This window comes from Vitis vinifera, chromosome 10, assembly GCF_030704535.1.
Source record: "Vitis vinifera cultivar Pinot Noir 40024 chromosome 10, ASM3070453v1".
Lineage (NCBI taxonomy): Eukaryota > Viridiplantae > Streptophyta > Magnoliopsida > Vitales > Vitaceae > Vitis > Vitis vinifera.
In genome coordinates this window covers 7,073,226-7,083,618 of record NC_081814.1, presented here as the reverse complement: position 1 = coordinate 7,083,618, position 10,393 = coordinate 7,073,226, and the positions used below count along the sequence as shown (strand labels likewise).

The following is a 10,393-nucleotide window of genomic DNA, read 5'->3' as shown; positions in this document are numbered from 1 at the left end:
AGGTTAAGCATGCAGTTAGAATGAGATATATTTGGTTTTTCTTAAAGGTAGTATTGTTAGGAGTTGTCTTAATTAGTTGTCACTGTGAATTAAAAGCTTAATAGCTTATGTCAAAAATATTTGAGGTTGGTTATGTGATCATCTCACTCTTGAAGAGTTTTTCCCTTCTCCAGTTATGGCATGAATCCAAGGACTTCAAAATCCAATCCAACACTCATCTACTCACTTTGATCCATCTCTGATAACCTTTGCCTTTTTTCCACTATCTACACATCTCTCCACCCCTTGACCCGTCCAACTCTAAGCTCAAAAGACTTGGAATCAATAAGGACCAACCTTGAGTTTTCTACACCCCTTGCATCCATTTCCTTTCTTTCTATATTCCTCATTACTTCTATACATGCAACACCAGCTCGCTACCTATGTCTAGTATTCATTGATACAAACACAAACACCTTTTTAAAAAAAAAAAAATTGATACAAACACAAACTCATGCAACCACAAACATATCTAGGTATACCTCAAGTTAATGATGGCAGTAGATGTGTTGATATGGGTGAAAAAAAAAGAAATAAATAGGTTTGAAATGCAAAACATCCCTGATGTGAGCTTTTCAAGACTAGACTGCACATCACAAAACACCTTTTAGTTTTGGAGAAAAATGGCACAATTCTTATACATGTCCACGTTGGTAGAAACATTTAAACAAACTCATTGCCTCATTAAAAAAGAAAATAGTAGACTTGCCATAATGTTTCTTGGAATTGAATTTCCAATGAAGTTGGTTGCACAAATACCCTTACTTTTGTTTAAACTATGTTCAAGCTAATGAGTCTGTTGGAGAAAATTTTCAAATAATTTCTTGTTTTCTGAGCAATAAAAACCTAAGATGATCTCTTGATAAAGGTTTTCTTGGCTACCACCCAGTAGATGAGAATCTGAACCTGTGATGCCACCATATGTGCAAAGTGGCTATGTAAAAAACTTGCATATATTAAAGGTTGACTATAGAGAAGAACTGCAGAATATAAGATATAGCTAAATTCAAACCCTATTTTAATTTGTAACTGGGTCAAGTACGTAGGGTAATTTGATGGCACATTGATTCCTCCCTAGTAACGGTGCCATTTGATTCTTGTGCCAGACGGGTGTTATCAACAAAATTTATAAAACCTAAATCACCTTACACTAGGGTAGCATGGCTACTATAGTATAGTGACTCTAGGATCGTCCACATGGATGGGTTTTCTTCGTACAAGCGACTTTAGTAAAGGTAATCAAATGGTGTTTTTCCTTATGAAAATTAGCTTTTAAAGAAAATAGAATTGTGGTTGAAAAAATTGATTTTAAGTTAAGCAAAAATAGCAATTGAAGTTAACTATAAAAAGAATGTTTCTTGGAGCTTTAGGTCACTAGGATCGGGTTCCTTAGGCAAAGGGGGAGATTCCGGATCTTCTCCTCGCATTGGGGACAATAACATAAAGGATGGTTATCTCTTGAACCGGTTTTGTATTTAGCAATTAAGATTTGATCCAAAGGGTTCATGAAAAATGGTAGTTGCTTCCCATTAATGGCTTCAAACACTAAAGACCCTCACCTTGAACCACCTTCCAATGGCTCGTACTTGATAAATAATGAACATCCATGGATCTAGCAATAAGCATCCATAGAATCCAGAAAGCTTACCAAGTATTGGCCGTTCAAGGTGATTCTCACCTTGAACCACCTTCCAATGGCTCGTACTTGATAACTAATGGACATCCATGGATCTAGCAATAAGCATCCATAGAATCCGGAAAGCTTACCAAGTATTGGCCATTCAAGGTGATTCTAAGGGATTTAAAGCTAAACCTTGAAATAAAAACCATTAATGGTTAACAACTACCTTTATTTAAAGCAAGGAAAACTCTCATCTTTGCATCTGGGTCCTTCACCTAGTTTCCATCACTCCAAGAAATGTAAAACTTAGCCACTCATCCCCTGAGAAATCATCCTCAGAGGTTGTTTGGCTAGAAAGAAAAATGAAAACAAAATGAGAAGGAAAGGCAGAGCAAAGGCTCTGTATATTTCTTCCTACAGGAATTACAAGTGTCATCTATCATTCAAAAGATTATACAAAAATATATTATATATAGAGAGGTCTTTCCAACCCCCCTTTATAGTTCCTAACTAAGAAATCCTATCATTGGTTGATTACAAGGAGAAAATAGTAATTTATACAAAAAATCTAGAGATAAAAATCTAACGGAGTCGGTGCACAGGAAGATTTCGTAGACCATGCGAAATTTCACATGGTGTGCGGAATTCATTTTTGTTGCATCTTATGGTTTCGCAGGGTGTGCGAAATTGTCCTTCACTCAGTCTAGCAGTTGCTCCTCCTCTTGATTTCGCATGCTATACGAAATTTTTGCATAGACATGCGAAATTGTTACATGTTGGATTTCTTCCTCTAGTTTTCTTCTTTGCATCTCTAATTAGCTTGGCAAAGGGCTATAAAGTGCTCCAAAACTCAGATTCTTCATGTATTTGAGCTTCAACTTGCATTGCCATGGATTGCACAAAATTCTCCCTCATTCTTTGCTTGTTTCAATGATAAAAAAGCTACCAAAAACACCAAAACTAGCCAAAAACTAATTAGTAACCCTTGCTAAGTTCCTTAATGTGCCAATTGAGTTAAAAAGTATTAACTACTACTCAAAAGTGTTTAAAATAGTTAATTTCAAGCTATAAAATAGCACTTTTTGAGTAGTAATCACTCCCCCCAACGACACATTGCTAGTCCCTTAGCAATGAAGGAGAGATAAAGAAAAATAGATAATAAAATAATTTATAAAATCATGCTAATCACTCCAAAAAAATTTCAAGTGGCATAATGCGGATCATACTTTCTCATGGAACATCAAAGAGGCAAAACCCAACCTTCAACAAGAGTCATCAATCCTTACTTAATCACAATTTATAAAGAGTATGCATTATGCAAATTTAAGCATCAAAAGAATTTCCACTCCCAAAGATCCAATCCTTACTCTTCCACAAAAATCTAAGTGTTAAGCTTATTAGTTTCCGATTATAGTATGTTGAACTATTCTCCCCTCCCCCCAAACCTAGTTCTTTCTCAAACCTTAGCAAACTGACCAACCTCCAATAGGCTAAGAACGCACCTCTTTTATTTCACAATTTTTTTTTCATTGTAGGAGTGCAATGCTAAAGGTATTGTTTTCTAAAGTGTCCATGTAACAGGGATCCATCGATGACTCCCAACTAATCAAGGTTTAGGGCATCAAGCTTTAAGAATTTTTTGACCACTAACTCCTCAAATTTCACCTCGGATTTTTGAGATTGAAATTCAATACCCAATCACCTACAATATGTTAAACTCCACCTATTCACCCTTGTAACGAACATTGAGATCAGTGACTCCTAACCAATAAAGGCTTAGGGCACCGGGTTTTAAAGACTTTTGCCATATACCCCTCAGACCTTGCTCGGGTTTCAAGGCAAGTGAAACACTTTGTTCTTTTTTTTTTTTTTTTTTTGAAGGCTCATTGACCTTTTATAAGGTGTCCCAACACTATTAAAACGAGGTCAAAGATACCAAGTCGAAATTTTCCTAAGTTCAGGAGGTGAGATAGTTTTTCATCTTATAAATGGAACCTAATGTGCACAGTGTGTGGTAAGATTAAAGTGGAAGAAATAAGGTTGAATTCAATAGGAGTTTCAATAATTCATCAACCTCAATAAGCATAATACAAACTCTAAGATTCAAGTAAAAATGTAAGAACTCAATTTCTCTCATTTCATTTTAAGAATTTTTCCTTAATAACCATAGAGTAACTAAATTAACAAATTAACCTAGCATTATTAACAATATTTCCTTCCTCAACTCTCCCCCCAACCAAGATCAACATTACCCTCAATGTGTCAAGAGAAATTGAAAATAAAGGGAGGACATGGTACCTCCTGAGTGAAATGGAGTCTGAGTCATATAGGAGAAACCACATGAGTCAAAAAAAAAAAAAAGTAATGAGTAGAGGAAATAGAAAAATGCCAAGTATAATAAAAAATGATGTCTATATATTAATCTGAAAAAGTACAATATGAGATATCATCAGGTAATACATCCAATCCCAGAATATAAAACATCAAAACAAGGAACAATCTCCACTAATATAATATGTAAATACAATAAGATAAAGAGATGTCCTATGATCAAGTAGTGGGAACCTCATGTGGAGATGATGCATCCTCAGGTGTAGTTGTGACTGTGTCAACTGTCTGAGGCTCATCCTGAGGATCAATTGAAGCAATGGCATCTGTGATGGCCTCCTGAGGTGGCAGGATCTGGACCTCTATTGTGGTAGTGTCCTCAGCTGGAATAGTATCCTCAATTGGAGCTAAAGGCTCTGATGATGCAGGAAAGTCAGGCTGAAGTGGAGGCAGAAGACCTAGGTGCTGCTGGATTTGGTGAAGTATAGCAGTCTACTGGTTCTGCTGGGAACACATCTCAGCCATCTGTTGGAAGAGAGCGGCGTGTGTGGTGGACAGTGTCTACAAGGTAACTACAAGGTCGTGTTGGAAGTAGAGATGGTGATGGAAGGCTCGGATGCAGTAGGAGCAACAGATGGAACAGTAGGAGTCAAATGGGGAGCAACAGAAACAGTCTCAGACATGGGCTCTGGTGGTGCTGAAGTAGGTGATGCAGAGACAAGTGGTATAGTCTCTATTGGAAGCTCGCCCTGCTCTATAGGTACTAAAGTAGACTATGTTTGCTCCGTCTGTGGGGGCTCTGGAGGTGCTACCATGGGATGGGCTCCTAGAGGTGCAAAATAGCCCACCAACTGATTCCATTTTTCAATAGTGAATCACTCTCGACAAATGTAGCGGCGCTCGTGCTAAGGCTCAGTAGGAAAACCCATATGCTCCAAGATCTGGCAAAGCAACCTCGGGAATAGCAATGGAATGGTGTCCACCCTCTAAAGCTTTTTCCTATGGACCTTCTCTTCAAAGTGGACGAGGAAGGCCATGATCAAGTGGTGTGGGCCAAAATAGAAGCCCTCTGATATGAGAAACAAAACATCCAAGATAGCTCCTCGCCTCTGTACCGAATGTTGTAGGGGAAAGAGGTTGGAGCGTAGCACCACATCTACGAGGAGCATCCTAGGTGGAATCTCCTTTTGAATAAGAATCAAATCTATAGAGGTCCTCTTGGATAAAATGCGTACCATGTCTCTCTGAGATACTGGGGACCACTGGCGGAAAGCAGATGGATCAACTAGCTTGAAAGGAATCTGTAGAGCCTCTGCAATATCTCTGGCCTCGAGGATACCATGACGTCCATCAATGGTGAAGTGAATCGAGGTAGGACTCGGGACGCCATGAGTAGTCATGGACTGGTAAAAGTCTAATGCTACTCTGGATAAAAGAACTAACAAGGAGTCATAAGCTGCTCAAGATAGTACCTCTATAGTAGGCCATAAGAGTCTCGGAGCTCAGGCTTCTATCGGAAAACCTCCTGATCAAAATAGGACTCCAAGTGGAAAGGCCTCGATCTGCAATCTAAGTTGCCCTCAATGGGCAGTGCTGTGAGCATCGGGCATCTAATATTAGACCCCGGTGACATGTCGGAAGGAAACTCATAATATGCAGGAGCTCGAGCATGTGTAGCAACAGGAGACTCAGGCTGTGAAGCTCTGGATGACTCGCCTGGGCTTGAAATCCTGGCCCTCTTGGCAGGAGGGCGCCGCACTGAACTCTGAGGGTGTGAAGCAGTCGCCCCTTGTGTAGTAGCTGGTCTCCTAGTCTCATACTTGTGTTGAGGAGCAAAAGAGAATGGACTAGTAGGCGCTCCACCTTCAGAAAGGGGAATTTGCGGGGCCTCTGTGGTGGCCTCCTGAGGTGGAAAATCACGAGACACCCGAGCATAGGAGGCTCTCTGCCTCGGAGTGCGACTCTACGAAGGGGCAACAAGGGCCCCTCAGGTCCGTGCTCGAAGGGGGGTGTCGAATGGGAAAAGAACGGAGGAATGAGATGTGAGAGGAGACGTGTGAACAGAGGGTGGAACCAGAACAGAGGCACAGGGTGACACCATAATAAAGGCACGGGGTGACACTTACTATTTGAGAAGGGTTTCGCATACCCTGCGAAATTTTCGCAAGGGTGTGCGAAATGCCTTGGTGAATTTTTTTCTTCATGGTTTTTCCTCTGCCAAGAATCTTTAAGGACATGTCCAACTGCTTTGAAGTCCCCCCTGAAATTGATCATCAAAAACCTAAGTTAAATCAAACCAAAATGAAATTAAAGCGAGAAATCAAAATCAAAACAAGTTACAATACAAGAAAACTCTCAAATCAAAAATAAAACAAAAAGGTATGGACTTGATAGTCTTTAGAAAGACTAAGTCCATCCAAAAACTGGTCTTGTCAAGCTTGATGTGGATCAAGGAGGATGAATTTCTCCTTGTCACGAAAAAAAGGCTCCACAAAAGGCTTGAGACGGTGGCTATTCACTTTGAAGTTACTGGTGTTGTTGGAGTTGAGTAGTTCCACTACTCCATTTGAATGCACTTGGTGAATGGTAAAAGGACCTATCCACCTTGATTTCAGCTTGCCTAAAAAGATGTGGAGCTTAGAGTCATAGAGCAAGACTCTTTGTCCCTTTTGAAAATCTTTGCGGAAAACCAACTGATCATGCCACTTCTTTAATCTCTCTTTTAGAATTTTTGAATTGATGTAGGCATCATTTCTCAGTTCCTCCAACTCATTGAGGTTTAAGAAACTCTTCAACCCAACGCTGCTCAAATCCATGTTGAGCTGTTTGATTGCCCACTAAGCCTTGTATTCCAATTCCACAGGAAGATGGCATGTTTTTTCATAGACTAGGCGATAAGGAGACATCCCAAGAATGGTCTTGTAAGTTGTTCTATATGCCCATAGTGAATCAAGGAGCTTGACAGACCAATCTTTTTTGTTCGTGTTCACCTCCTTCATCAATATGTTTTTAATCTCCCAGTTTGCTAACTCAACTTGCCCACTAGCTTGAGGGTGGTAAGGTGTAGCTACCTTATGCTTCACCTCATACTTGGATAAGAGAGTTTCAAAAGGCTTGTTGCAAAAATGAGTACCCCCATCACTAATTATGGCTTTGGGCACCCCAAATCTTGAGAAGATGTTCTCCTTAAGAAATTTGATAACCACTATATGGTCATTGTGCTTGCATAGGACTACCTCAACCCACTTAGAAACATAATCTACTCCCACCAAGATGTAAGAGTAGCCAAAAGACATAGCGAATGGTCCCATGAAGTCAATGCCCCAAACATAAAAAAAATCAACTATCAAAATAGGGTTCATGTAGACCCTCAATTTTGTCCCTTTAGCACATGTCTTTAAAATTCATTTTCAATGCTCCACAATAGTTCCTTGGTGGCCCATGGCTACTCATACCACTTACCTTTTTCTGAGTCACCTCGGAGATTTTGGTTGAGGGATTATTTGATCCCTTATTGTGACCCTTGGCAGCCCTAACTTAGACTTAGGCTTTTCTTGTTTTTTTAGGATAGCTTTTAGATACACTTGGCCCATTAGGCACTACCCTAGGCCCACTTAGTCTCACCTTAGGCCCGTTTAGGCACACTAGGCCTACGAAGACTTTTATTTTATTTTATTTTATTTTATTTATTTATTTATTTATTTTGTTTTTAATTTTAATTTTATGATTATCATTCACTTTTTATTGGTTATCTTCCTCTTTATATTATTTTCCTTAACTTATTTATTTATTTATTATTTTTACCATTTTTTAATTTATTTACTTATTTATCTATACATGCAATTATTTAACTTCAAAAATTTCATGTTTTTGCAAGGAAACTTACCATTGGAGTTTAAGGAAGATGGGACTCTCCTTGGAAGGTTTTGGAGGGGGATTTGAAATTGGGAAGATTGCTTTTGATTGGAGGATTTAAAAAAAGAAGAGAAGAAGAAAGGAAGGAGGAGAATTTTCCTTTTCGGAAACAAATTTAGGTCTTGAGGGGTGATATATATAGGTGAGAAAAGGAAAAGAAGGAGGGATTTTTCTTGGGGGGCAGAGCACACGGAATTTTGGAAAAAAGCAAGGGACTTCGAACGGAGATCGGGCTGTCATTTAATCATCAAGAGAGGATTTTCTCTTTCACTTCAAAGGTTAGTTTTCTATATAGTACTTTTATTTAGCCTAGCTTTTTTTTTTGGAAATTTTAGTTTTTGATTAATTCTTTGTGTTAAAGTTTATATTTTTTTCTTTTTAAATCCCCAATTAGTTTAATTCTAATCTATCTTTTAGTTTAAGTTTGTTAATGATTTTAATTCTTTGTTTTAAATAATCACGTTAAATAAAGTTTGTATTTTTAATCCCAATTAATTTGATTTCAATTCGTTTTTTAGTTTAAATGTATTTTGTTGATCTTAATTCTTTAGTTTAAATAATCATATCGAATAAAGTTTGTATTTTTAATCCCAATTAGTTTGATTTTAATTTGTTTTTTAGTTTAAATGTATTTTGTTGATCTTAATTCTTGACTTTAAATAATCACGTTAAATAAAGTTTATGTTTTTAATCTCAATTAGTTTGATTCCAATTCGTTTTTAGTTTAAATACATTTTATTGATCTTAATTCTGAAGTTTAAATAATCATATCGAATAAAGTTTGTATTTTTAATCCCAATTAGTTTGATTTTAACTTGTTTTTTAGTTTAAATGTATTTTGTTGATTTTAATTCTTAAGTTTAAATAATTGTATTGAATAAAGTTTGTATTTTTAATCCCAATTAGTTTGATTTCAATTCATTTTTAATCTAAATGCATTAGTTGATTTTAATTCTTAAGTTTAAATAATTGTATTGAATAAAGTTTGTATTTTTAATCCCAATTAGTTTGATTTCAATTCATTTTTAATTTAAATGCATTAGTTGATCTTAATTCTTTGTTTTAAATAATCACGTTAAATAAAGTTTGTATTTTTAATCCCAATTAATTTGATTTCAATTCGTTTTTTAGTTTAAATGTATTTTGTTGATCTTAATTCTTTAGTTTAAATAATCATATCGAATAAAGTTTGTATTTTTAATCCCAATTAGTTTGATTTTAATTTGTTTTTTAGTTTAAATGTATTTTGTTGATCTTAATTCTTGACTTTAAATAATCACGTTAAATAAAGTTTATGTTTTTAATCTCAATTAGTTTGATTCCAATTCGTTTTTAGTTTAAATACATTTTATTGATCTTAATTCTTAAGTTTAAATAATCATATCGAATAAAGTTTGTATTTTTAATCCCAATTAGTTTGATTTTAACTTGTTTTTTAGTTTAAATGTATTTTGTTGATTTTAATTCTTAAGTTTAAATAATTGTATTGAATAAAGTTTGTATTTTTAATCCCAATTAGTTTGATTTCAATTCATTTTTAATCTAAATGCATTAGTTGATTTTAATTCTTAAGTTTAAATAATTGTATTGAATAAAGTTTGTATTTTTAATCCCAATTAGTTTGATTTCAATTCATTTTTAATTTAAATGCATTAGTTGATCTTAATTCTTTGTTTTAAATAATCACGTTAAATAAAGTTTGTATTTTTAATCCCAATTAATTTGATTTCAATTCGTTTTTTAGTTTAAATGTATTTTGTTGATCTTAATTCTTTAGTTTAAATAATCATATCGAATAAATTTTGTATTTTTAATCCCAATTAATTTGATTTTAATTTGTTTTTAGTTTAAATGTATTTTGTTGATTTTAATTCTTTACTTTAAATAATCACGTTAAATAAAGTTTGTGTTTTTAATCTCAATTAGTTTGATTTCAATTCGTTTTTAGTTTAAATGCATTAGTTGATCTTAATTCTTAAGTTTAAATAATTATGTTAGATAAAGTTCATGTTTTTAATCCCAAAATAGTTTATTTTTAATTTATTTGTTAGTTTAAATATGTATGTGATTTTAATTTATTAGTTTAAATAATCATGTTAGATAAAGTTTATATTTTTTTAATTCTAAATTAGTTCAGTTTTAACCTATCTTTTAGTTTAAGTATATTTGTGATTTTAATTCATTAGTTTAAATAATCTTGTTAGATAAAGTTCATATTTGAAATTCCGATTTAGTTTAGCTTTTATTTATTTTTAATTTGGATGTGTTTGTAATTGTAATTTAGTAGTTTAATTAATCTTATTAAATAAAGTTCATGTTTTTAATTACAATTTAATTTAGTTTTAATTTGTTCTTCACTTGTATGTGTTTGTGATTTGAATACATTAGTTTAATTAATCCCGTTAGATAAAGTTTAACCTTGATTTAATTTATTTTTTTAGTCTAGAGGCATTTATGTGTTTAGTTAATCTTATGTTAATTATGGATTGT

General features: G+C 34.7%; 1 pseudogene; it reads right to left on the bottom strand.

Annotated features, from left to right (window-relative positions):
• Positions 1-5,498: 5,498 nt before the first annotated feature.
• Positions 5,499-7,113, bottom strand: LOC132254551 (uncharacterized; annotated as a pseudogene).
• Between the last annotated feature and the right edge of the window lie 3,280 nt (positions 7,114-10,393).